Here is a 27728-nt window from a genome sequence, read left to right as displayed (position 1 = left end):
TCTTAGGTTCCCAAAGAGCTGGAAGCAAGATGCTGTGGGGCCCAACTCGCCCTTTGGAAAGAAGCCTGCACGTTGTGCCTTTCAGCTCTAGGGCAATGTAGCAGACCCAGAGCAGAAGTCCTACTTCAGCCAGATCAGGCCTGCAAAGAAACTGCGTTTCACAGGCCTTTGGAAGAGATGTTCCCGGTAGGCTGTATGAGCACTGTGCAGAGCGAGTTGTTTCTTAGCTTCCCAAAGAGCTGGAAGCAAGATGCTGTGGGGCCCAACTCGCCCTTTGGAAAGAAGCCTGCACGTTGGGCCTTTCAGCTCTAGGGCAATGTAGCACACCCAGAGCAGAAGTCCTACTTCAGCCAGATCAGGCCTGCAAAGAAACTGCGTTTCACAGGCCTTTGGAAGAGAAGTTCCCGGTAGGCTCTAAGAGCACTGTGCAGAGCGAGTTGTTTCTTAGCTTCCCAAAGATCTGGAAGCAAGATGCTGTGGGGCCCAACTCGCCCTTTGGAAAGAAGCCTGCACGTTGTGCCTTTCAGCTCTAGGGCAATGTAGCACACCCAGAGCAGAAGTCCTACTTCAGCCAGATCAGGCCTGCAAAGAAACTGCGTTTCGAAGGCTTTTGGAAGAGATTTTCCCGGTAGGCTGTAAGAGCACTGTGCAGAGCGAGTTGTTTCTTAGCTTCCCAAAGAGCTGGAAGCAAGATGCTGTGGGGCCCCACTGGCCCTTTGGAAAGAAGCCTGCACGTTGGGCCTTTCAGCTCTAGGGCAATGTAGCACACCCAGAGCAGAAGTCCTACTTCAGCCAGATCAGGCCTGCAAAGAAACTGCTTTTCACAGGCCTTTGGAAGAGATGTTCCCGGTAGGCTGTAAGAGCACTGTGCAGAGCGAGTTGTTTCTTAGCTTCCCAAAGAGCTGGAAGCAAGATGCTGTGGGGCCCAACTCGCCCTTTGGAAAGAAGCATGCACGTTGGGCCTTTCAGCTCTAGGGCAATGTAGCACACCCAGAGCAGCAGTCCTACTTCAGCCAGATCAGGCCTGCAAAGAAACTGCGTTTCACAGGCCTTTGGAAGAGATGTTCCCGGTAGGCTGTAAGAGCACTGTGCAGAGCGAGTTGTTTCTTAGCTTCCCAAAGAGCTGGAAGCAAGATGCTGTGGGGCCCAACTCGCCCTTTGGAAAGAAGCCTGCACGTTGGGCCTTTCAGCTCTAGGGCAATGTAGCACACCCAGAGCAGAAGTCCTACTTCAGCCAGATCAGGCCTGCAAAGAAAATGCGTTTCACAGGACTTTGGAAGAGATGTTCCCGGTAGGCTGTAAGAGCACTGTGCAGAGCGAGTTGTTTCTTAGGTTCCCAAAGAGCTGGAAGCAAGATGCTGTGGGGCCCAACTCGCCCTTTGGAAAGAAGCCTGCACGTTGGGCCTTTCAGCTCTAGGGCAATGTAGCACACCCAGAGCAGGAGTCCTACTTCAGCCAGATCAGGCCTACAAAGAAACTGCGTTTCACAGGCCGTTGGAAGAGATGTTCCCGGTAGGCTGTAAGAGCACTGTGCAGAGCGAGTTGTTTCTTAGCTTCCCAAAGAGATGGAAGCAAGACGCTATGGGGCCCAACTCGCCCTTTGGAAAGAAGCCTGCACGTTTTGCCTTTCAGCTCTAGGGCAATGTAGCACACCCAGAGCAGAAGTCCTACTTCAGCCAGATCAGGCCTGCAAAGAAACTGCGTTGCACAGGCCTTTGGAAGAGTTGTGCCCGGTAGGCTGTAAGAGCACTGTGCAGAGCGAGTTGTTTCTTAGCTTCCCAAAGAGCTGGAAGCAAGATGCTGTGGGGCCCAACTCGCCCTTTGGAAAGAAGCCTGCACGTTGTGCCTTTCAGCTCTAGGGCAATGTAGCACACCCAGAGCAGAAGTCCTCCTTCAGCCAGATCAGGCCTGCAAAGAAACTGCGTTTATAAGGCCTTTGGAAGAGATGTTCCCGGTAGGCTGTAAGGGCACTGTGCAGAGCGAGTTGTTTCTTAGGTTCCCAAAGAGCTGGAAGCAAGATGCTGTGGGGCCCAACTCGCCCTTTGGAAAGAAGCCTGCACGTTGTGCCTTTCAGCTCTAGGGCAATGTAGCAGACCCAGAGCAGAAGTCCTACTTCAGCCAGATCAGGCCTGCAAAGAAACTGCGTTTCACAGGCCTTTGGAAGAGATGTTCCCGGTAGGCTGTATGAGCACTGTGCAGAGCGAGTTGTTTCTAAGCTTCCCAAAGAGCTGGAAGCAAGATGCTGTGGGGCCCAACTCGCCCTTTGGAAAGAAGCCTGCACGTTGGGCCTTTCAGCTCTAGGGCAATGTAGCACACCCAGAGCAGAAGTCCTACTTCAGCCAGATCAGGCCTGCAAAGAAACTGCGTTTCACAGGCCTTTGGAAGAGAAGTTCCCGCTAGGCTGTAAGAGCACTGTGCAGAGCGAGTTGTTTCTTAGCTTCCCAAAGATCTGGAAGCAAGATGCTGTGGGGCCCAACTCGCCCTTTGGAAAGAAGCCTGCACGTTGTGCCTTTCAGCTCTAGGGCAATGTAGCACACCCAGAGCAGAAGTCCTACTTCAGCCAGATCAGGCCTGCAAAGAAACTGCGTTTCGAAGGCTTTTGGAAGAGATTTTCCCGGTAGGCTGTAAGAGCACTGTGCAGAGCGAGTTGTTTCTTAGCTTCCCAAAGAGCTGGAAGCAAGATGCTGTGGGGCCCCACTGGCCCTTTGGAAAGAAGCCTGCACGTTGGGCCTTTCAGCTCTAGGGCAATGTAGCACACCCAGAGCAGAAGTCCTACTTCAGCCAGATCAGGCCTGCAAAGAAACTGCTTTTCACAGGCCTTTGGAAGAGATGTTCCCGGTAGGCTGTAAGAGCACTGTGCAGAGCGAGTTGTTTCTTAGCTTCCCAAAGAGCTGGAAGCAAGATGCTGTGGGGCCCAACTCGCCCTTTGGAAAGAAGCCTGCACGTTGGGCCTTTCAGCTCTAGGGCAATGTAGCACACCCAGAGCAGCAGTCCTACTTCAGCCAGATCAGGCCTGCAAAGAAACTGCGTTTCACAGGCCTTTGGAAGAGATGTTCCCGGTAGGCTGTAAGAGCACTGTGCAGAGCGAGTTGTTTCTTAGCTTCCCAAAGAGCTGGAAGCAAGATGCTGTGGGGCCCAACTCGCCCTTTGGAAAGAAGCCTGCACGTTGGGCCTTTCAGCTCTAGGGCAATGTAGCACACCCAGAGCAGAAGTCCTACTTCAGCCAGATCAGGCCTGCAAAGAAAATGCGTTTCACAGGACTTTGGAAGAGATGTTCCCGGTAGGCTGTAAGAGCACTGTGCAGAGCGAGTTGTTTCTTAGGTTCCCAAAGAGCTGGAAGCAAGATGCTGTGGGGCCCAACTCGCCCTTTGGAAAGAAGCCTGCACGTTGGGCCTTTCAGCTCTAGGGCAATGTAGCACACCCAGAGCAGGAGTCCTACTTCAGCCAGATCAGGCCTACAAAGAAACTGCGTTTCACAGGCCGTTGGAAGAGATGTTCCCGGTAGGCTGTAAGAGCACTGTGCAGAGCGAGTTGTTTCTTAGCTTCCCAAAGAGATGGAAGCAAGACGCTATGGGGCCCAACTCGCCCTTTGGAAAGAAGCCTGCACGTTTTGCCTTTCAGCTCTAGGGCAATGTAGCACACCCAGAGCAGAAGTCCTACTTCAGCCAGATCAGGCCTGCAAAGAAACTGCGTTGCACAGGCCTTTGGAAGAGTTGTGCCCGGTAGGCTGTAAGAGCACTGTGCAGAGCGAGTTGTTTCTTAGCTTCCCAAAGAGCTGGAAGCAAGATGCTGTGGGGCCCAACTCGCCCTTTGGAAAGAAGCCTGCACGTTGTGCCTTTCAGCTCTAGGGCAATGTAGCACACCCAGAGCAGAAGTCCTACTTCAGCCAGATCAGGCCTGCAAAGAAACTGCGTTTATAAGGCCTTTGGAAGAGATGTTCCCGGTAGGCTGTAAGGGCACTGTGCAGAGCGAGTTGTTTCTAAGGTTCCCAAAGAGCTGGAAGCAAGATGCTGTGGGGCCCAACTCGCCCTTTGGAAAGAAGCCTGCACGTTGTGCCTTTCAGCTCTAGGGCAATGTAGCAGACCCAGAGCAGAAGTCCTACTTCAGCCAGATCAGGCCTGCAAAGAAACTGCGTTTCACAGGCCTTTGGAAGAGATGTTCCCGGTAGGCTGTATGAGCACTGTGCAGAGCGAGTTGTTTCTTAGCTTCCCAAAGAGCTGGAAGCAAAATGCTGTGGGGCCCAACTCGCCCTTTGGAAAGAAGCCTGCACGTTGGGCCTTTCAGCTCTAGGGCAATGTAGCACACCCAGAGCAGAAGTCCTACTTCAGCCAGATCAGGCCTGCAAAGAAACTGCGTTTCACAGGCCTTTGGAAGAGAAGTTCCCGGTAGGCTCTAAGAGCACTGTGCAGAGCGAGTTGTTTCTTAGCTTCCCAAAGATCTGGAAGCAAGATGCTGTGGGGCCCAACTCGCCCTTTGGAAAGAAGCCTGCACGTTGTGCCTTTCAGCTCTAGGGCAATGTAGCACACCCAGAGCAGAAGTCCTACTTCAGCCAGATCAGGCCTGCAAAGAAACTGCGTTTCACAGGCCTTTGGAAGAGATGTTCCCGGTAGGCTGTAAGAGCACTGTGCGGAGCGAGTTGTTTATTAGCTTCCCAAAGAGCTGGAAGCAAGATGCTGTGGGGCCCAACTCGCCCTTTGTAAAGATGCCTGCACGTTGTGCCTTTCAGCTCTAGGGCAATGTAGCACACCCAGAGCAGAAGTCCTACTTGAGCCAGATCAGGCCTGCAAAGAAACTGCGTTTCGAAGGCTTTTGGAAGAGATTTTCCCGGTAGGCTGTAAGAGCACTGTGCAGAGCGAGTTGTTTCTTAGCTTCCCAAAGAGCTGGAAGCAAGATGCTGTGGGGCCCCACTGGCCCTTTGGAAAGAAGCCTGCATGTTGGGCCTTTCAGCTCTAGGGCAATGTAGCACACCCAGAGCAGAAGTCCTACTTCAGCCAGATCAGGCCTGCAAAGAAACTGCTTTTCACAGGCCTTTGGAAGAGATGTTCCCGGTAGGCTGTAAGAGCACTGTGCAGAGCGAGTTGTTTCTTAGGTTCCCAAAGAGCTGGAAGCAAGATGCTGTGGGGCCCAACTCGCCCTTTGGAAAGAAGCCTGCACGTTGGGCCTTTCAGCTCTAGGGCAATGTAGCACACCCAGAGCAGGAGTCCTACTTCAGCCAGATCAGGCCTACAAAGAAACTGCGTTTCACAGGCCGTTGGAAGAGATGTTCCCGGTAGGCTGTAAGAGCACTGTGCAGAGCGAGTTGTTTCTTAGCTTCCCAAAGAGATGGAAGCAAGACGCTGTGGGGCCCAACTCGCCCTTTGGAAAGAAGCCTGCACGTTTTGCCTTTCAGCTCTAGGGCAATGTAGCACACCCAGAGCAGAAGTCCTACTTCAGCCAGATCAGGCCTGCAAAGAAACTGCGTTGCACAGGCCTTTGGAAGAGTTGTGCCCGGTAGGCTGTAAGAGCACTGTGCAGAGCGAGTTGTTTCTTAGCTTCCCAAAGAGCTGGAAGCAAGATGCTGTGGGGCCCAACTCGCCCTTTGGAAAGAAGCCTGCACGTTGGGCCTTTCAGCTCTAGGGCAACGTAGCACACCCAGAGCAGAAGTGCTACTTCAGCCAGATCAGGCCTGCAAAGAAATTGCGTTACACAGGCCTTTGGAAGAGATGTTCCCGGTAGGCTGTAAGAGCACTGTGCAGAGCGAGTTGTTTCTTAGCTTCCCAAAGAGCTGGAACCAAGATGCTGTAGGGCCCAACTCGCCCTTTGGAAAGAAGCCTGCACGTTGTGCCTTTCAGCTCTAGGGCAATGTAGCACACCCAGAGCAGCAGTCCTACTTCAGCCAGATCAGGCCTGCAAAGAAACTGCGTTTCACAGGCCTTTGGAAGAGATGTTCCCGGTAGGCTGTAAGAGCACTGTGCAGAGCGAGTTGTTTCTTAGCTTCCCAAAGAGCTGGAAGAAAGATGCTGTGGGGCCCAACTCGCCCTTTGGAAAGAAGCCTGCACTTTAGGCCTTTCACCTCTAGGGCAATGTAGCACACCCAGCGCAGAAGTCCTACTTCACCCAGATCAGGCCTGCAAAGAAACTGCGTTTCACAGGCCTTTGGAAGAGATGTTCCCGGTAGGCTGTAAGAGCACTGTGCAGAGCGAGTTGTTTCGTAGCTTCCCAAAGAGCTGGAAGCAAGATGCTGTGGGGCCCCACTGGCCCTTTGGAAACAAGCCTGCACGTTGTGCCTTTCAGCTCTAGGGCAATGTAGCAGACCCAGAGCAGAAGTCCTACTTCAGCCAGATCATGCCTGCAAAGAAACTGCGTTTCACAGGCCTTTGGAAGAGATGTTCCCACTAGGCTGTAAGAGCACTGAGCAGAGCGAGATGTTTCTTAGCTTCCCAAAGAGCTGGAAGCAAGATGCTGTGGGGCCCAACTCGCCCTTTGGAAAGAAGCCTGCACGTTGTGCCTTTCAGCTCTAGGGCAAAGTAGCACACCCAGAGCAGAAGTCCTACTTCACCCAGATCAGGACTGCAAAGAAACTGCGTTTCACAGGCCTTTGGAAGAGATGTTCCCGGTAGGCTGTAAGAGCACTGTGCAGAGCGAGTTGTTTCTTATCTTCCCAAAGAGCTGGAAGCAAGATGCTGTGGGGCCCAACTCGCCCTTTGGAAAGAAGCCTGCACGTTGTGCCTTTCAGCTCTAGGGCAAAGTAGCACACCCAGAGCAGAAGTCCTACTTCAGCCAGATCAGGCCTGCAAAGAAACTGCGTTTCAAAGGCCTTTGGAAGAGATGCTCCCGGTAGGCTGTAAGAGCACTGTGCAGAGCGAGTTGTTTCTTAGCTTACCAAAGAGCTGGAAGCAAGATGCTGTGGGGCCCAACTCGCCCTTTGGAAAGAAGCCTGCACGTTGTGCCTTTCAGCTCTAGGGCAAAGTAGCACACACAGAGCAGAAGTCCTACTTCAGCCAGATCAGGCCTGCAAAGAAACTGCGTTTCACAGTCCTTTGGAAGAGATGTTCCCGGTAGGCTGTAAGAGAACTGAGGAGAGCGAGTTGTTTCTTAGCTTCCCAAAGACCTGGAAACAAGATGCTGTCGGGCCCAACTCGCCCTTTGGAAAGAAGCCTGCACGTTGTGCCTTTCAGCTCTAGGGCAAAGTAGCACACCCAGAGCAGAAGTCCTACTTCAGCCAGATCAGGCCTGCAAAGAAACTGCGTTTCACAGGCCTTTGGAAGAGAAGTTCCCGGTAGGCTCTAAGAGCACTGTGCAGAGCGAGTTGTTTCTTAGCTTCCCAAAGATCTGGAAGCAAGATGCTGTGGGGCCCAACTCGCCCTTTGGAAAGAAGCCTGCACGTTGTGCCTTTCAGCTCTAGGGCAATGTAGCACACCCAGAGCAGAAGTCCTACTTCAGCCAGATCAGGCCTGCAAAGAAACTGCGTTTCACAGGCCTTTGGAAGAGATGTTCCCGGTAGGCTGTAAGAGCACTGTGCGGAGCGAGTTGTTTATTAGCTTCCCAAAGAGCTGGAAGCAAGATGCTGTGGGGCCCAACTCGCCCTTTGTAAAGATGCCTGCACGTTGTGCCTTTCAGCTCTAGGGCAATGTAGCACACCCAGAGCAGAAGTCCTACTTGAGCCAGATCAGGCCTGCAAAGAAACTGCGTTTCGAAGGCTTTTGGAAGAGATTTTCCCGGTAGGCTGTAAGAGCACTGTGCAGAGCGAGTTGTTTCTTAGCTTCCCAAAGAGCTGGAAGCAAGATGCTGTGGGGCCCCACTGGCCCTTTGGAAAGAAGCCTGCATGTTGGGCCTTTCAGCTCTAGGGCAATGTAGCAGACCCAGAGCAGAAGTCCTACTTCAGCCAGATCAGGCCTGCAAAGAAACTGCTTTTCACAGGCCTTTGGAAGAGATGTTCCCGGTAGGCTGTAAGAGCACTGTGCAGAGCGAGTTGCTTCTTAGGTTCCCAAAGAGCTGGAAGCAAGATGCTGTGGGGCCCAACTCGCCCTTTGGAAAGAAGCCTGCACGTTGGGCCTTTCAGCTCTAGGGCAATGTAGCACACCCAGAGCAGGAGTCCTACTTCAGCCAGATCAGGCCTACAAAGAAACTGCGTTTCACAGGCCGTTGGAAGAGATGTCCCCGGTAGGCTGTAAGAGCACTGTGCAGAGCGAGTTGTTTCTTAGCTTCCCAAAGAGATGGAAGCAAGACGCTGTGGGGCCCAACTCGCCCTTTGGAAAGAAGCCTGCACGTTTTGCCTTTCAGCTCTAGGGCAATGTAGCACACCCAGAGCAGAAGTCCTACTTCAGCCAGATCAGGCCTGCAAAGAAACTGCGTTGCACAGGCCTTTGGAAGAGTTGTGCCCGGTAGGCTGTAAGAGCACTGTGCAGAGCGAGTTGTTTCTTAGCTTCCCAAAGAGCTGGAAGCAAGATGCTGTGGGGCCCAACTCGCCCTTTGGAAAGAAGCCTGCACGTTGGGCCTTTCAGCTCTAGGGCAACGTAGCACACCCAGAGCAGAAGTGCTACTTCAGCCAGATCAGGCCTGCAAAGAAATTGCGTTACACAGGCCTTTGGAAGAGATGTTCCCGGTAGGCTGTAAGAGCACTGTGCAGAGCGAGTTGTTTCTTAGCTTCCCAAAGAGCTGGAACCAAGATGCTGTAGGGCCCAACTCGCCCTTTGGAAAGAAGCCTGCACGTTGTGCCTTTCAGCTCTAGGGCAATGTAGCACACCCAGAGCAGCAGTCCTACTTCAGCCAGATCAGGCCTGCAAAGAAACTGCGTTTCACAGGCCTTTGGAAGAGATGTTCCCGGTAGGCTGTAAGAGCACTGTGCAGAGCGAGTTGTTTCTTAGCTTCCCAAAGAGCTGGAAGAAAGATGCTGTGGGGCCCAACTCGCCCTTTGGAAAGAAGCCTGCACTTTAGGCCTTTCACCTCTAGGGCAATGTAGCACACCCAGCGCAGAAGTCCTACTTCACCCAGATCAGGCCTGCAAAGAAACTGCGTTTCACAGGCCTTTGGAAGAGATGTTCCCGGTAGGCTGTAAGAGCACTGTGCAGAGCGAGTTGTTTCGTAGCTTCCCAAAGAGCTGGAAGCAAGATGCTGTGGGGCCCCACTGGCCCTTTGGAAACAAGCCTGCACGTTGTGTCTTTCAGCTCTAGGGCAACGTAGCACAAGCAGAGGAGAAGTGCTACTTCAGCCAGATCACGCCTGCAAAGAAACTGCATTTCACAGGCCTTTGGAAGAGATGTTCACGGTAGGCTGTAAGAGCACTGTGCAGAGCGAGTTGTTTCTTAGCTTCCCAAAGAGCTGGAAGCAAGATGCTGTGGGGCCCCACTCGCCCTTTGGAAAGAAGCCTGCACGTTGGGCCTTTCAGCTCTAGGGCAATGTAGCACACCCAGAGCAGAAGTCCTACTTCAGCCAGATCAGGCCTGCAAAGAAACTGCGTTTCGAAGGCTTTTGGAAGAGATTTTCCCGGTAGGCTGTAAGAGCACTGTGCAGAGCGAGTTGTTTCTTAGCTTCCCAAAGAGCTGGAAGCAAGATGCTGTGGGGCCCCACTGGCCCTTTGTAAAGAAACCTGCACGTTGGGCCTTTCAGCTCTAGGGCAATGTAGCACACCCAGAGCAGAAGTCCTACTTCAGCCAGATCAGGCCTACAAAGAAACTGCGTTTCACAGGCCTTTGGAAGAGATGTTCCCGGTAGGCTGTAAGAGCACTGTGCAGAGCGAGTTGTTTCTTAGCTTCCCAAAGAGCTAGAAGCAAGATGCTGTGGGGCCCAACTCGCCCTTTGGAAAGAAGCCTGCACGTTGGGCCTTTCAGCTCTAGGGCAATGTAGCACACCCAGAGCAGGAGTCCTACTTCAGCCAGATCAGGCCTGCAAAGAAACTGCGTTTCACAGGCCGTTGGAAGAGATGTTCCCGGTAGGGTGTAAGAGCACTGTGCAGAGCGAGTTGTTTCTTAGCTTCCCAAAGAGCTGGAAGCAAGATGCTGTGGGGCCCAACTCGCCCTTTGGAAAGAAGCCTGCACGTTGGGCCTTTCAGCTCAAGGGCAATGTAGCACACCCAGAGCAGAAGTCCTACTTCAGCCAGATCAGGCCTGCAAAGAAAATGCGTTTCACAGGCCTTTGGAAGAGATGTTCCCGGTAGGCTGTAAGAACACTGTGCAGAGCGAGTTGTTTCTTAGGTTCCCAAAGAGCTGGAAGCAAGATGCTGTGGGGCCCCACTGGCCCTTTGGAATGAAGCCTGCACGTTGGGCCTTTCAGCTCTAGGGCAATATAGCACACCCAGAGCAGAAGTCCTACTTCAGGCAGATCAGGCCTGCAAAGAAACTGCGTTTCACAGGCCTTTGGAAGAGATGTTCCCGGTAGGGTGTAAGAGCACTGTGCAGAGCGAGTTGTTTCTTAGCTTCCCAAAGAGCTGGAAGCAAGATGCTGTGGGGCCCAACTCGCCCTTTGGAAAGAAGCCTGCACGTTGGGTCTTTAAGCCCTATGGCAATGTGGCACACCCAGAGCAGAAGTCCTACTCCAGCCAGATCAGGCCTGCAAAGAAACTGCGTTTCACAGGCCTTTGGAAGAGATGTTCCCGGTAGGCTGTAAGAGCACTGTGCAGAGCGAGTTGTTTCTTAGCTTCCCAAAGAGCTGTAAGCAAGATGCTGTGGGGCCCAACTCGCCCTTTGGAAAGAAGCCTGCACGTTTTGCCTTTCAGCTCTAGGGCAATGTAGCACACCCAGAGCAGAAGTCCTACTTCAGCCAGATCAGGCCTGCAAAGAAACTGCGTTTCGAAGGCTTTTGGAAGAGATTTTCCCGGTAGGCTGTAAGAGCACTGTGCAGAGCGAGTTGTTTCTTAGCTTCCCAAAGAGCTGGAAGAAAGATGCTGTGGGGCCCAACTCGCCCTTTGGAAAGAAGCCTGCACGTTGGGCCTTTCAGCTCTAGGGCAATGTAGCACACCCAGAGCAGCAGTCCTACTTCAGCCAGATCAGGCCTGCAAAGAACATGCGTTTCACAGGCCTTTGGAAGAGATGTTCCCAATGGGCTGTAAGAGCACTGTGCAGAGCGAGTTGTTTCTTAGGTTCCCAAAGAGCTGGAAGCAAGATGCTGTGGGGCCCAACTCGCCCTTTGGAAAGAAGCCTGCACGTTGTGCCTTTCAGCTCTCGGGCAAAGTAGCACACCCAGAGCAGAAGTCCTACTTCAGCCAGATCAGGCCTGCAAAGAAAATGCGTTTCACAGGCCTTTGGAAGAGATGTTCCCGGTAGGCTGTAAGAGCACTGTGCAGAGCGAGTTGTTTCTTAGGTTCCCAAAGAGCTGGAAGCAAGATGCTGTGGGGCCCAAGTCGCCCTTTGGAAAGAAGCCCACACGTGGGGCCTTTCAGCTCTAGGACAACGTAGCACACCCAGAGCAGAAGTGCTACTTCAGCCAGATCAGGCCTGCAAAGAAATTGCGTTACACAGGCCTTTGGAAGAGATGTTCCCGGGAGGCTGTAAGAGCACTGTGCAGAGCGAGTTGTTTCTTAGCTTCCCAAAGAGCTGGAACCAAGATGCTGTAGGGCCCAACTCGCCCTTTGGAAAGAAGCCTGCACGTTGTGCCTTTCAGCTCTAGGGCAATGTAGCACACCCAGAGCAGCAGTCCTACTTCAGCCAGATCAGGCCTGCAAAGAAACTGCGTTTCACAGGCCTTTGGAAGAGATGTTCCCGGTAGGCTGTAAGAGCACTGTGCAGAGCGAGTTGTTTCTTAGCTTCCCAAAGAGCTGGAAGCAAGATGCTGTGGGGCCCAACTCGCCCTTTGGAAAGAAGCCTGCACTTTGGGCCTTTCAGCTCTAGGGCAATGTAGCACACCCAGAGCAGAAGTCCTACTTCAGGCAGATCAGGCCTGCAAAGAAACTGCGTTTCACAGGCCTTTGGAAGAGATGTTCCCGGTAGGCTGTAAGAGCACTGTGCAGAGCGAGTTGTTTCTTAGCTTCCCAAAGAGCTGGAAGCAAGATGCTGTGGGGCCCCACTGGCCCTTTCGAAAGAAGCCTGCACGTTGTGTCTTTCAGCTCTAGGGCAACGTAGCACAAGCAGAGGAGAAGTGCTACTTCAGTCAGATCACGCCTGCAAAGAAACTGCATTTCACAGGCCTTTGGATGAGATGTTCCCGGTAGGCTGTAAGAGCACTGTGCAGAGCGAGTTGTTTCTTAGGTTCCCAAAGAGCTGGAAGCAAGATGCTGTGGGGCCCAACTCGCCCTTTGGAAAGAAGCCTGCATGTTGTGCCTTTCAGCTCTAGGGCAATGTAGCACACCCAGAGCAGAAGTCCTACTTCAGCCAGATCAGGCCTGCAAAGAAACTGCGTTTAACAGGCCTTTGAAGAGATGTTCCCGGTAGGGTGTAAGAGCACTGTGCAGAGCGAGTTGTTTCTTAGCTTCCCAAAGAGCTGGAAGCAAGATGCTGTGGGGCCCAACTCGCCCTTTGGAAAGAAGCCTGCACGTTGGGCCTTTCAGCTCTAGTGCAATGTAGCACACCCAGAGCAGGAGTCCTACTTCAGCCAGATCAGGCCTGCAAAGAAACTGCGTTTCACAGGCCTTTGGAAGAGATGTTCCCGGTAGGCTGTAAGAGCACTGTGCAGAGCGAGTTGTTTCTTAGGTTCCCAAAGAGCTGGAAGCAAGATGCTTGGGGCCCAACTCGCCCTTTGGAAAGAAGCCTTCACGTTGTGCCTTTCAGCTCTAGGGCAATGTAGCACAATCAGAGCAGAAGTCCTACTTCACCCAGATCAGGCCTGCAAAGAAACTGCGTTTCACAGGCCTTTGGAAGAGATGTTACCGGTAGGCTGTAAGAGCACTGTGCAGAGCCTGTTGTTTCTTAGCTTCCCAAAGAGCTGGAAGCAAGATGCTGTGGGGCCCAACTCGCCCTTTGAAAAGAAGCCTGCACGTTGGGCCTTTCAGCTCCAGGGCAACGTAGCACAAGCAGAGCAGAAGTGCTACTTCAGTCAGATGAGGCCTGCAAAGAAACTGCGTTTCACAGGCCTTTGGAAGAGATGTTCCCGGTAGGCTCTATGAGCACTGTGCAGAGCGAGTTGTTTCTTAGCTTCCCAAAGAGCTGGAAGCAAGATGCTGTGGGGCCCAACTCGCCCTTTGGAAAGAAGCCTGCACGTTGGGCCTTTCAGCTCTAGGGCAATGTAGCACACCCAGAGCAGAAGTCCTACTTCAGCCAGATCAGGCCTGCAAAGAAACTGCGTTTCACAGGCCTTTGGAAGAGAAGTTCCCGGTAGGCTCTAAGAGCACTGTGCAGAGCGAGTTGTTTCTTAGCTTCCCAAAGATCTGGAAGCAAGATTCTGTGGGGCCCAACTCGCCCTTTGGAAAGAAGCCTGCACGTTGTGCCTTTCAGATCTAGGGCAATGTAGCACACCCAGAGCAGAAGTCCTACTTCAGCCAGATCAGGCCTGCAAAGAAACTGCGTTTCACAGGCCTTTGGAAGAGATGTTCCCGGTAGGCTGTAAGAGCACTGTGCAGAGCGAGTTGTTTCTTAGCTTCCCAAAGAGCTGGAAGCAAGATGCTGTGGGGCCCAACTCGCCCTTTGGAAAGATGCCTGCACGTTGTGCCTTTCAGCTCTAGGGCAATGTAGCACACCCAGAGCAGAAGTCCTACTTCAGCCAGATCAGGCCTGGAAAGAAACTGCGTTTCACAGGCCTTTGGAAGAGATGTTCCCGGTAGGGTGTAAGAGCACTGTGCAGAGCGAGTTGTTTCTTAGCTTCCCAAAGAGCTGGAAGCAAGATGCTGTGGGGCCCAACTCGCCCTTTGGAAAGAAGCCTGCACGTTTTGCCTTTCAGCTCTAGGGCAATGTAGCACACCCAGAGCAGGAGTCCTACTTCAGCCAGATCAGCCCTGCAAAGAAACTGCGTTTCACAGGTCGTTGGAAGAGATGTTCCCGGTAGGGTGTAAGAGCACTGTGCAGAGCGAGTTGTCTCTTAGCTTCCCAAAGAGCTGGAAGCAAGATGCTGTGGGGCCCAACTCGCCCTTTGGAAACAAGCCTGCACGTTGGGCCTTTCAGCTCTAGGGCAACGTAGCACACCCAGAGCAGAAGTGCTACTTCAGCCAGATCAGGCCTGCAAAGAAATTGCGTTACACAGGCCTTTGGAAGAGATGTTCCCGGTAGGCTGTAAGAGCACTGTGCAGAGCGAGTTGTTTCTTAGCTTCCCAAAGAGCTGGAACCAAGATGCTGTAGGGCCCAACTCGCCCTTTGGAAAGAAGCCTGCACGTTGGGTCTTTCAGCTCTACGGCAATGTAGCACACCCAGAGCAGAAGTCCTACTTCAGCCAGATCAGGCCTGCAAAGAAACTGCGTTTCGAAGGCTTTTGGAAGAGATTTTCCCGGTAGGCTGTAAGAGCACTGTGCAGAGCGAGTTGTTTCTTAGCTTCCCAAAGAGCTGGAAGCAAGATGCTGTGGGGCCCCACTGGCCCTTTGTAAAGAAACCTGCACGTTGGGCCTTTCAGCTCTAGGGCAATGTAGCACACCCAGAGCAGAAGTCCTACTTCAGCCAGATCAGGCCTACAAAGAAACTGCGTTGCACAGGCCTTTGGAAGAGATGTTGCCACTAGGCTGTAACCACTGAGCAGAGCGAGTTGTTTCTTCGCTTCCCAAAGACCTGAAAGCAAGATGCTGTGGGGCCCAACTCGCCCTTTGGAAAGAAGCCTGCACGTTGTGCCTTTCAGCTCTAGGACAATGTAGCACACCCAGAGCAGAAGTCCTACTTCAGCCAGATCAGGCCTGCAAAGAAACTGCGTTTCACAGGCCCTTGGAAGAGATGTTCCCGGTAGGCTGTAAGAGCACTGTGCAGAGCGAGTTGTTTCTTAGCTTCCGAAAGAGCTGGAAGCAAGATGCTGTGGGGCCCAACTCCCCCTTTGGAAAGAAGCCTGCACGTTGTGCCTTTCAGCTCTAGGGCAAATTAGCACACCCAGAGCAGAAGTCCTTCTTCAGCCAGATCAGGCCTGCAAAGAAACTGCGTTTTACAGGCCTTTGGAAGAGTTGTGCCCGGTAGGCTGTAAGAGCACTGTGCAGAGCGAGTTGTTTCTTAGCTTCCCAAAGAGCTGGAAGCAAGATGCTGTGGGGCCCAACTCGCCCTTTGGAAAGAAGCCTGCACGTTGTGCCTTTCAGCTCTAGGGCAATGTAGCACACCCAGAGCAGAAGTCCTCCTTCAGCCAGATCAGGCCTGCAAAGAAACTGCGTTTATAACGCCTTTGGAAGAGATGTTCCCGGTAGGCTGTAAGGGCACTGTGCAGAGCGAGTTGTTTCTTAGGTTCCCAAAGAGCTGGAAGCAAGATGCTGTGGGGCCCAACTCGCCCTTTGGAAAGAAGCCTGCACGTTGTGCCTTTCAGCTCTAGGGCAATGTAGCAGACCCAGAGCAGAAGTCCTACTTCAGCCAGATCAGGCCTGCAAAGAAACTGCGTTTCACAGGCCTTTGGAAGAGATGTTCCCGGTAGGCTGTATGAGCACTGTGCAGAGCGAGTTGTTTCTTAGCTTCCCAAAGAGCTGGAAGCAAGATGCTGTGGGGCCCAACTCGCCCTTTGGAAAGAAGCCTGCACGTTGTGCCTTTCAGCTCTAGGGCAATGTAGCACACCCAGAGCAGAAGTCCTACTTCAGCCAGATCAGGCCTGCAAAGAAACTGCGTTTCACAGGCCTTTGGAAGAGAAGTTCCCGGTAGGCTCTAAGAGCACTGTGCAGAGCGAGTTGTTTCTTAGCTTCCCAAAGATCTGGAAGCAAGATGCTGTGGGGCCCAACTCGCCCTTTGGAAAGAAGCCTGCACGTTGTGCCTTTCAGCTCTAGGGCAATGCAGCACACCCAGAGCAGAAGTCCTACTTCAGCCAGATCAGGCCTGCAAAGAAACTGCGTTTCACAGGCCTTTGGAAGAGATGTTCCCGGTAGGCTGTAAGAGCACTGTGCGGAGCGAGTTGTTTATTAGCTTCCCAAAGAGCTGGAAGCAAGATGCTGTGGGGCAAAACTCGCCCTTTGTAAAGATGCCTGCACGTTGTGCCTTTCAGCTCTAGGGCAATGTAGCACACCCAGAGCAGAAGTCCTACTTCAGCCAGATCAGGCCTGCAAAGAAACTGCGTTTCGAAGGCTTTTGGAAGAGATTTTCCCGGTAGGCTGTAAGAGCACTGTGCAGAGCGAGTTGTTTCTTAGCTTCCCAAAGAGCTGGAAGCAAGATGCTGTGGGGCCCCACTGGCCCTTTGGAAAGAAGCCTGCACGTTGGGCCTTTCAGCTCTAGGGCAATGTAGCACACCCAGAGCAGAAGTCCTACTTCAGCCAGATCAGGCCTGCAAAGAAACTGCTTTTCACAGGCCTTTGGAAGAGATGTTCCCGGTAGGCTGTAAGAGCACTGTGCAGAGCGAGTTGTTTCTTAGCTTCCCAAAGAGCTGGAAGCAAGATGCTGTGGGGCCCACCTCGCCCTTTGGAAAGAAGCCTGCACGTTGGGCCTTTCAGCTCTAGGGCAATGTAGCACACCCAGAGCAGGAGTCCTACTTCAGCCAGATCAGGCCTGCAAAGAAACTGCGTTTCACAGGCCCTTGGAAGAGATGTTCCCGGTAGGGTGTAAGAGCACTGTGCAGAGCGAGTTGTTTCTTAGCTTCCCAAAGAGCTGGAAGCAAGATGCTGTGGGGCCCAACTCGCCCTTTGGAAAGAAGCCTGCACGTTGGGCCTTTCAGCTCTAGGGCAATGTAGCACACTCAGAGCAGAAGTCCTACTTCAGCCAGATCAGGCCTGCAAAGAAAATGCGTTTCACAGGCCTTTGGAAGAGATGTTCCCGGTAGGCTGTAAGAACACTGTGCAGAGCGAGTTGTTTCTTAGGTTCCCAAAGAGCTGGAAGCAAGATGCTGTGGGGCCCAACTCGCCCTTTGGAAAGAAGCCTACACGTGGGGCCTTTCAGCTCTAGGACAACGTAGCACACCCAGAGCAGAAGTGCTACTTCAGCCAGATCAGGCCTGCAAAGAAATTGCGTTACACAGGCCTTTGGAAGAGATGTTCCCGGGAGGCTGTAAGAGCACTGTGCAGAGCGAGTTGTTTCTTAGCTTCCCAAAGAGCTGGAAGCAAGATGCTGTGGGGCCCAACTCGCCCTTTGGAAAGAAGCCTGCACGTTGTGCCTTTCAGCTCTAGGGCAATGTAGCACACCCAGAGCAGCAGTCCTACTTCAGCCAGATCAGGCCTGCAAAGAAACTGCGTTTCACAGGCCTTTGGAAGAGATGTTCCCGGTAGGCTGTAAGAGCACTGTGCAGAGCGAGTTGTTTCTTAGCTTCCCAAAGAGCTGGAAGCAAGATGCTGTGGGGCCCAACTCGCCCTTTGGAAAGAAGCCTGCACGTTGGGCCTTTCAGCTCTAGGGCAATGTAGCACACCCAGAGCAGAAGTCCTACTTCAGCCAGATCAGGCCTGCAAAGAAACTGCGTTTCACAGGCCTTTGGAAGAGATGTTCCCGGTAGGCTGTATGAGCACTGTGCAGAGCGAGTTGTTTCTTAGCTTCCCAAAGAGCTGGAAGCAAGATGCTGTGGGGCCCAACTCTCCCTTTGGAAAGAAGCCTGCACGTTGGGGCTTTCAGCTCTAGGGCAATGTAGCACACCCAGAGCAGAAGTCCTACTTCAGCCAGATCAGGCCTGCAAAGAAACTGCGTTTCACAGGCCTTTGGAAGAGAAGTTCCCGGTAGGCTCTAAGAGCACTGTGCAGAGCGAGTTGTTTCTTAGCTTCCCAAAGATCTGGAAGCAAGATGCTGTGGGGCCCAACTCGCCCTTTGGAAAGAAGCCTGCACGTTGGGCCTTTCAGCTCTAGGGCAATGTAGCACACCCTGAGCAGGAGTCCTACTTCAGCCAGATCAGGCCTGCAAAGAAACTGCGTTTCACAGGCCGTTGGAGGAGATGTTCCCGGTAGGGTGTAAGAGCACTGTGCAGAGCGAGTTGTTTCTTAGCTTCCCAAAGAGCTGGAAGCAAGATGCTGTGGGGCCCAACTCGCCCTTTGGAAAGAAGCCTGCACGTTGGGCCTTTCAGCTCTAGGGCAATGTAGCACACTCAGAGCAGAAGTCCTACTTCAGCCAGATCAGGCCTGCAAAGAAAATGCGTTTCACAGGCCTTTGGAAGAGATGTTCCCGGTAGGCTGTAAGAACACTGTGCAGAGCGAGTTGTTTCTTAGGTTCCCAAAGAGCTGGAAGCAAGATGCTGTGGGGCCCAACTCGCCCTTTGGAAAGAAGCCTACACGTGGGGCCTTTCAGCTCTAGGACAACGTAGCACACCCAGAGCAGAAGTGCTACTTCAGCCAGATCAGGCCTGCAAAGAAATTGCGTTACACAGGCCTTTGGAAGAGATGTTCCCGGGAGGCTGTAAGAGCACTGTGCAGAGCGAGTTGTTTCTTAGCTTCCCAAAGAGCTGGAAGCAAGATGCTGTGGGGCCCAACTCGCCCTTTGGAAAGAAGCCTGCACGTTGTGCCTTTCAGCTCTAGGGCAATGTAGCACACCCAGAGCAGAAGTCCTACTTCAGCCAGATCAGGCCTGCAAAGAAACTGCGTTTCACAGGCCTTTGAAGAGATGTTCCCGGTAGGGTGTAAGAGCACTGTGCAGAGCGAGTTGTTTCTTAGCTTCCCAAAGAGCTGGAAGCAAGATGCTGTGGGGCCCAACTCGCCCTTTGGAAAGAAGCCTGCACGTTGGGCCTTTCAGCTCTAGTGCAATGTAGCACACCCAGAGCAGGAGTCCTACTTCAGCCAGATCAGGCCTGCAAAGAAACTGCGTTTCACAAGCCTTTGGAAGAGATGTTCCCGGTAGGCTGTAAGAGCACTGTGCAGAGCGAGTTGTTTCTTAGGTTCCCAAAGAGCTGGAAGCAAGATGCTTGGGGACCAACTCGCCCTTTGGAAAGAAGCCTTCACGTTGTGCCTTTCAGCTCTAGGGCAATGTAGCACAATCAGAGCAGAAGTCCTACTTCAGCCAGATCAGGCCTGCAAAGAAACTGCGTTTCACAGGCCTTTGGAAGAGATGTTACCGGTAGGCTGTAAGAGCACTGTGCAGAGCGAGTTGTTTCTTAGCTTCCCAAAGAGCTGGAAGCAAGATGCTGTGGGGCCCAACTCGCCCTTTGAAAAGAAGCCTGCACGTTGGGCCTTTCAGCTCCAGGGCAACGTAGCACAAGCAGAGCAGAAGTGCTACTTCAGTCAGATGAGGCCTGCAAAGAAACTGCGTTTCACAGGCCTTTGGAAGAGATGTTCCCGGTAGGCTGTATGAGCACTGTGCAGAGCGAGTTGTTTCTTAGCTTCCCAAAGATCTGGAAGCAAGATTCTGTGGGGCCCAACTCGCCCTTTGGAAAGAAGCCTGCACGTTGTGCCTTTCAGATCTAGGGCAATGTAGCACACCCAGAGCAGAAGTCCTACTTCACCCAGATCAGGCCTGCAAAGAAACTGCGTTTCACAGGCCTTTGGAAGAGATGTTCCCGGTAGGCTGTAAGAGCACTGTGCGGAGCGAGTTGTTTCTTAGCTTCCTAAAGAGCTGGAAGCAAGATGCTGTGGGGCCCAACTCGCCCTTTCGAAAGATGCCTGCACGTTGTGCCTTTCAGCTCTAGGGCAATGTAGCACACCCAGAGCAGAAGTCCTACTTCAGCCAGATCAGGCCTGGAAAGAAACTGCGTTTCACAGGCCTTTGGAAGAGATGTTCCCGGTAGGGTGTAAGAGCACTGTGCAGAGCGAGTTGTTTCTTAGCTTCCCAAAGAGCTGGAAGCAAGATGCTGTGGGGCCCAACTCGCCCTTTGGAAAGAAGCCTGCACGTTGGGCCTTTCAGCTCTAGGGCAATGTAGCACACCCAGAGCAGGAGTCCTACTTCAGCCAGATCAGCCCTGCAAAGAAACTGCGTTTCACAGGTCGTTGGAAGAGATGTTCCCGGTAGGGTGTAAGAGCACTGTGCAGAGCGAGTTGTCTCTTAGCTTCCCAAAGAGCTGGAAGCAAGATGCTGTGGGGCCCAACTCGCCCTTTGGAAACAAGCCTGCACGTTGGGCCTTTCAGCTCTAGGGCAACGTAGCACACCCAGAGCAGAAGTGCTACTTCAGCCAGATCAGGCCTGCAAAGAAACTGCGTTTCACAGGCCTTTGGAAGAGATGTTCCCGGTAGGCTGTAAGAGCACTGTGCGGAGCGAGTTGTTTCTTAGCTTCCCAAAGAGCTGGAAGCAAGATGCTGTGGGGCCCAACTCGCCCTTTGTAAAGATGCCTGCACGTTGTGCCTTTCAGCTCTAGGGCAATGTAGCACACCCAGAGCAGAAGTCCTACTTCAGCCAGATCAGGCCTGCAAAGAAACTGCGTTTCGAAGGCTTTTGGAAGAGATTTTCCCGGTAGGCTGTAAGAGCACTGTGCAGAGCGAGTTGTTTCTTAGCTTCCCAAAGAGCTGGAAGCAAGATGCTGTGGGGCCCCACTGGCCCTTTGGAAAGAAGCCTGCACGTTGGGCCTTTCAGCTCTAGGGCAATGTAGCACACCCAGAGCAGAAGTCCTACTTCAGCCAGATCAGGCCTGCAAAGAAACTGCGTTTCACAGGCCTTTGGAAGAGATGTTCCCGGTAGGCTGTAAGAGCACTGTGCAGAGCGAGTTGTTTCTTAGCTTCCCAAAGAGCTGGAAGCAAGATGCTGTGGGGCCCACCTCGCCCTTTGGAAAGAAGCCTGCACGTTGGGCCTTTCAGCTCTAGGGCAATGTAGCACACCCAGAGCAGGAGTCCTACTTCAGCCAGATCAGGCCTGCAAAGAAACTGCGTTTCACAGGCCCTTGGAAGAGATGTTCCCGGTAGGGTGTAAGAGCACTGTGCAGAGCGAGTTGTTTCTTAGCTTCCCAAAGAGCTGGAAGCAAGATGCTGTGGGGCCCAACTCGCCCTTTGGAAAGAAGCCTGCACGTTGGGCCTTTCAGCTCTAGGGCAATGTAGCACACTCAGAGCAGAAGTCCTACTTCAGCCAGATCAGGCCTGCAAAGAAAATGCGTTTCACAGGCCTTTGGAAGAGATGTTCCCGGTAGGCTGTAAGAACACTGTGCAGAGCGAGTTGTTTCTTAGGTTCCCAAAGAGCTGGAAGCAAGATGCTGTGGGGCCCAACTCGCCCTTTGGAAAGAAGCCTACACGTGGGGCCTTTCAGCTCTAGGACAACGTAGCACACCCAGAGCAGAAGTGCTACTTCAGCCAGATCAGGCCTGCAAAGAAATTGCGTTACACAGGCCTTTGGAAGAGATGTTCCCGGGAGGCTGTAAGAGCACTGTGCAGAGCGAGTTGTTTCTTAGCTTCCCAAAGAGCTGGAACCAAGATGCTGTAGGGCCCAACTCGCCCTTTGGAAAGAAGCCTGCACGTTGTGCCTTTCAGCTCTAGGGCAATGTAGCACACCCAGAGCAGCAGTCCTACTTCAGCCAGATCAGGCCTGCAAAGAAACTGCGTTTCACAGGCCTTTGGAAGAGATGTTCCCGGTAGGCTGTAAGAGCACTGTGCAGAGCGAGTTGTTTCTTAGCTTCCCAAAGAGCTGGAAGCAAGATGCTGTGGGGCCCAACTCGCCCTTTGGAAAGAAGCCTGCACGTTGGGCCTTTCAGCTCTAGGGCAATGTAGCACACCCAGAGCAGAAGTCCTACTTCAGCCAGATCAGGCCTGCAAAGAAAATGCGTTTCACAGGACTTTGGAAGAGATGTTCCCGGTAGGCTGTAAGAGCACTGTGCAGAGCGAGTTGTTTCTTAGGTTCCCAAAGAGCTGGAAGCAAGATGCTGTGGGGCCCAACTCGCCCTTTGGAAAGAAGCCTGCACGTTGGGCCTTTCAGCTCTAGGGCAATGTAGCACACCCAGAGCAGGAGTCCTACTTCAGCCAGATCAGGCCTACAAAGAAACTGCGTTTCACAGCCCGTTGGAAGAGATGTTCCCGGTAGGCTGTAAGAGCACTGTGCAGAGCGAGTTGTTTCTTAGCTTCCCAAAGAGATGATAGCAAGACGCTGTGGGGCCCAACTCGCCCTTTGGAAAGAAGCCTGCACGTTTTGCCTTTCAGCTGTAGGGCAATGTAGCACACCCAGAGCAGAAGTCCTACTTCAGCCAGATCAGGCCTGCAAAGAAACTGCGTTGCACAGGCCTTTGGAAGAGTTGTGCCCGGTAGGCTGTAAGAGCACTGTGCAGAGCGAGTTGTTTCTTAGCTTCCCAAAGAGCTGGAAGCAAGATGCTGTGGGGCCCAACTCGCCCTTTGGAAAGAAGCCTGCACGTTGTGCCTTTCAGCTCTAGGGCAATGTAGCACACCCAGAGCAGAAGTCCTACTTCAGCCAGATCAGGCCTGCAAAGAAACTGCGTTTATAAGGCCTTTGGAAGAGATGTTCCCGGTAGGCTGTAAGGGCACTGTGCAGAGCGAGTTCTTTCTTAGGTTCCCAAAGAGCTGGAAGCAAGATTCTGTGGGGCCCAACTCGCCCTTTGGAAAGAAGCCTGCACGTTGTGCCTTTCAGCTCTAGGGCAATGTAGCAGACCCAGAGCAGAAGTCCTACTTCAGCCAGATCAGGCCTGCAAAGAAACTGCGTTTCACAGGCCTTTGGAAGAGATGTTCCCGGTAGGCTGTATGAGCACTGTGCAGAGCGAGTTGTTTCTTAGCTTCCCAAAGAGCTGGAAGCAAGATGCTGTGGGGCCCAACTCGCCCTTTGGAAAGAAGCCTGCACGTTGGGCCTTTCAGCTCTAGGGCAATGTAGCACACCCAGAGCAGAAGTCCTACTTCAGCCAGATCAGGCCTGGAAAGAAACTGCGTTTCACAGGCCTTTGGAAGAGAAGTTCCCGGTAGGCTCTAAGAGCACTGTGCAGAGCGAGTTGTTTCTTAGCTTCCCAAAGATCTGGAAGCAAGATGCTGTGGGGCCCAACTCGCCCTTTGGAAAGAAGCCTGCACGTTGGGCCTTTCAGCTCTAGGGCAATGTAGCACACCCTGAGCAGGAGTCCTACTTCAGCCAGATCAGGCCTGCAAAGAAACTGCGTTTCACAGGCCGTTGGAGGAGATGTTCCCGGTAGGGTGTAAGAGCACTGTGCAGAGCGAGTTGTTTCTTAGCTTCCCAAAGAGCTGGAAGCAAGATGCTGTGGGGCCCAACTCGCCCTTTGGAAAGAAGCCTGCACGTTGGGCCTTTCAGCTCTAGGGCAATGTAGCACACTCAGAGCAGAAGTCCTACTTCAGCCAGATCAGGCCTGCAAAGAAAATGCGTTTCACAGGCCTTTGGAAGAGATGTTCCCGGTAGGCTGTAAGAACACTGTGCAGAGCGAGTTGTTTCTTAGGTTCCCAAAGAGCTGGAAGCAAGATGCTGTGGGGCCCAACTCGCCCTTTGGAAAGAAGCCTACACGTGGGGCCTTTCAGCTCTAGGACAACGTAGCACACCCAGAGCAGAAGTGCTACTTCAGCCAGATCAGGCCTGCAAAGAAATTGCGTTACACAGGCCTTTGGAAGAGATGTTCCCGGGAGGCTGTAAGAGCACTGTGCAGAGCGAGTTGTTTCTTAGCTTCCCAAAGAGCTGGAACCAAGATGCTGTAGGGCCCAACTCGCCCTTTGGAAAGAAGCCTGCACGTTGTGCCTTTCAGCTCTAGGGCAATGTAGCACACCCAGAGCAGCAGTCCTACTTCAGCCAGATCAGGCCTGCAAAGAAACTGCGTTTCACAGGCCTTTGGAAGAGATGTTCCCGGTAGGCTGTAAGAGCACTGTGCAGAGCGAGTTGTTTCTTAGCTTCCCAAAGAGCTGGAAGCAAGATGCTGTGGGGCCCAACTCGCCCTTTGGAAAGAAGCCTGCACGTTGTGCCTTTCAGCTCTAGGGCAATGTAGCACACCCAGAGCAGAAGTCCTACTTCAGCCAGATCAGGCCTGCAAAGAAACTGCGTTTCACAGGCCTTTGAAGAGATGTTCCCGGTAGGGTGTAAGAGCACTGTGCAGAGCGAGTTGTTTCTTAGCTTCCCAAAGAGCTGGAAGCAAGATGCTGTGGGGCCCAACTCGCCCTTTGGAAAGAAGCCTGCACGTTGGGCCTTTCAGCTCTAGTGCAATGTAGCACACCCAGAGCAGGAGTCCTACTTCAGCCAGATCAGGCCTGCAAAGAAACTGCGTTTCACAAGCCTTTGGAAGAGATGTTCCCGGTAGGCTGTAAGAGCACTGTGCAGAGCGAGTTGTTTCTTAGGTTCCCAAAGAGCTGGAAGCAAGATGCTTGGGGACCAACTCGCCCTTTGGAAAGAAGCCTTCACGTTGTGCCTTTCAGCTCTAGGGCAATGTAGCACAATCAGAGCAGAAGTCCTACTTCAGCCAGATCAGGCCTGCAAAGAAACTGCGTTTCACAGGCCTTTGGAAGAGATGTTACCGGTAGGCTGTAAGAGCACTGTGCAGAGCGAGTTGTTTCTTAGCTTCCCAAAGAGCTGGAAGCAAGATGCTGTGGGGCCCAACTCGCCCTTTGAAAAGAAGCCTGCACGTTGGGCCTTTCAGCTCCAGGGCAACGTAGCACAAGCAGAGCAGAAGTGCTACTTCAGTCAGATGAGGCCTGCAAAGAAACTGCGTTTCACAGGCCTTTGGAAGAGATGTTCCCGGTAGGCTGTATGAGCACTGTGCAGAGCGAGTTGTTTCTTAGCTTCCCAAAGAGCTGGAAGCAAGATGCTGTGGGGCCCAACTCGCCCTTTGGAAAGAAGCCTGCACGTTGTGCCTTTCAGCTCTAGGGCAATGTAGCACACCCAGAGCAGAAGTCCTACTTCAGCCAGATCAGGCCTGCAAAGAAACTGCGTTTCACAGGCCTTTGGAAGAGAAGTTCCCGGTAGGCTCTAAGAGCACTGTGCAGAGCGAGTTGTTTCTTAGCTTCCCAAAGATCTGGAAGCAAGATTCCGTGGGGCCCAACTCGCCCTTTGGAAAGAAGCCTGCACGTTGTGCCTTTCAGATCTAGGGCAATGTAGCACACCCAGAGCAGAAGTCCTACTTCAGCCAGATCAGGCCTGCAAAGAAACTGCGTTTCACAGGCCTTTGGAAGAGATGTTCCCGGTAGGCTGTAAGAGCACTGTGCGGAGCGAGTTGTTTCTTAGCTTCCCAAAGAGCTGGAAGCAAGATGCTGTGGGGCCCAACTCGCCCTTTCGAAAGATGCCTGCACGTTGTGCCTTTCAGCTCTAGGGCAATGTAGCACACCCAGAGCAGAAGTCCTACTTCAGCCAGATCAGGCCTGGAAAGAAACTGCGTTTCACAGGCCTTTGGAAGAGATGTTCCCGGTAGGGTGTAAGAGCACTGTGCAGAGCGAGTTGTTTCTTAGCTTCCCAAAGAGCTGGAAGCAAGATGCTGTGGGGCCCAACTCGCCCTTTGGAAAGAAGCCTGCACGTTGGGCCTTTCAGCTCTAGGGCAATGTAGCACACCCAGAGCAGGAGTCCTACTTCAGCCAGATCAGCCCTGCAAAGAAACTGCGTTTCACAGGTTGTTGGAAGAGATGTTCCCGGTAGGGTGTAAGAGCACTGTGCAGAGCGAGTTGTCTCTTAGCTTCCCAAAGAGCTGGAAGCAAGATGCTGTGGGGCCCAACTCGCCCTTTGGAAACAAGCCTGCACGTTGGGCCTTTCAGCTCTAGGGCAACGTAGCACACCCAGAGCAGAAGTGCTACTTCAGCCAGATCAGGCCTGCAAAGAAATTGCGTTACACAGGCCTATGGAAGAGATGTTCCCGGTAGGCTGTAAGAGCACTGTGCAGAGCGAGTTGTTTCTTAGCTTCCCAAAGAGCTGGAACCAAGATGCTGTGGGGCCCAACTCGCCCTTTGGAAAGAAGCCTGCACGTTGTGCCTTTCAGCTCTAGGGCAATGTAGCACACCCAGAGCAGCAGTCCTACTTCAGCCAGATCAGGCCTGCAAAGAAACTGCGTTTCACAGGCCTTTGGAAGAGATGTTCCCGGTAGGCTGTAAGAGCACTGTGCAGAGCGAGTTGTTTCTTAGCTTCCCAAAGAGCTGGAAGCAAGATGCTGTGGGGCCCAACTCGCCCTTTGGAAAGAAGCCTGCACTTTAGGCCTTTCAGCTCTAGGGCAATGTAGCACACCCAGCGCAGAAGTCCTACTTCACCCAGATCAGGCCTGCAAAGAAACTGCGTTTCACAGGCCTTTGGAAGAGATGTTCCCGGTAGGCTGTAAGAGCACTGTGCAGAGCGAGTTGTTTCGTAGCTTCCCAAAGAGCTGGAAGCAAGATGCTGTGGGGCCCCACTGGCCCTTTGGAAACAAGCCTGCACGTTGTGTCTTTCAGCTCTAGGGCAACGTAGCACAAGCAGAGGAGAAGTGCTACTTCAGCCAGATCACGCCTGCAAAGAAACTGCATTTCACACGCCTTTGGAAGAGATGTTCACGGTAGGCTGTAAGAGCACTGTGCAGAGCGAGTTGTTTCTTAGCTTCCCAAAGAGCTGGAAGCAAGATGCTGTGGGGCCCCACTCGCCCTTTGGAAAGAAGCCTGCACGTTGGGCCTTTCAGCTCTAGGGCAATGTAGCACACCCAGAGCAGAAGTCCTACTTCAGCCAGATCAGGCCTGCAAAGAAACTGCGTTTCGAAGGCTTTTGGAAGAGATTTTCCCGGTAGGCTGTAAGAGCACTGTGCAGAGCGAGTTGTTTCTTAGCTTCCCAAAGAGCTGGAAGCAAGATGCTGTGGGGCCCAACTCGCCCTTTGGAAAGAAGCCTGCACGTTGGGCCTTTCAGCTCTAGGGCAATGTAGCACACCCAGAGCAGAAGTCCTACTTCAGCCAGATCAGGCCTACAAAGAAACTGCGTTTCACAGGCCTTTGGAAGAGATGTTCCCGGTAGGCTGTAAGAGCACTGTGCAGAGCGAGTTGTTTCTTAGCTTCCCAAAGAGCTAGAAGCAAGATGCTGTGGGGCCCAACTCGCCCTTTGGAAAGAAGCCTGCACGTTGTGCCTTTCAGCTCTAGGACAATGTAGCACACCCAGAGCAGAGTCCTACTTCAGCCAGATCAGGCCTGCAAAGAAACTGCGTTTCACAGGCCGTTGGAAGAGATGTTCCCGGTAGGGTGTAAGAGCACTGTGCAGAGCGAGTTGTTTCTTAGCTTCCCAAAGAGCTGGAAGCAAGATGCTGTGGGGCCCAACTCGCCCTTTGGAAAGAAGCCTGCACGTTGGGCCTTTCAGCTCAAGGGCAATGTAGCACACCCAGAGCAGAAGTCCTACTTCAGCCAGATCAGGCCTGCAAAGAAACTGCGTTTCACAGGCCTTTGGAAGAGATGTTCCCGGTAGGCTGTTAGAACACTGTGCAGAGCGAGTTGTTTCTTAGGTTCCCAAAGAGCTGGAAGCAAGATGCTGTGGGGCCCCACTGGCCCTTTGGAAAGAAGCCTGCACGTTGTGTTTTTCAGCTCTAGGGCAACGTAGCACAAGCAGAGGAGAAGTGCTACTTCAGCCAGATCAGGCCTGCAAAGAAACTGCGTTTCACAGGCCTTTGGAATAGATGTTCCCACTAGGCTGTAACCACTGAGCAGAGCGAGTTGTTTCTTCGCTTCCCAAAGAGCTGGAAGCCAGATGCTGCGGGGCCCAACTCGCCCTTAGGAAAGAAGCCTGCACGTTGTGCCTTTCAGCTCTAGGACAATGTAGCACACCCAGAGCAGAGTCCTACTTCAGCCAGATCAGGCCTGCAAAGAAACTGCGTTTCACAGGCCCTTGGAAGAGATGTTCCCGGTAGGCTGTAGGAGCACGGTGCAGAGCGAGTTGTTTCTTAGCTTCCGAAAGAGCTGGAAGCAAGATGCTGTGGGGCCCAACTCGCCTTTGGAAAGAAGCCTGCACGTTGTGCCTTTCAGCTGTAGGGCAATTTAGCACACCCAGAGCAGA

This window comes from Equus caballus, chromosome 13 (genome assembly GCF_041296265.1).
Source record: "Equus caballus isolate H_3958 breed thoroughbred chromosome 13, TB-T2T, whole genome shotgun sequence".
NCBI lineage: Eukaryota > Metazoa > Chordata > Mammalia > Perissodactyla > Equidae > Equus > Equus caballus.
Note: the sequence above shows the minus strand (reverse complement) of the source record.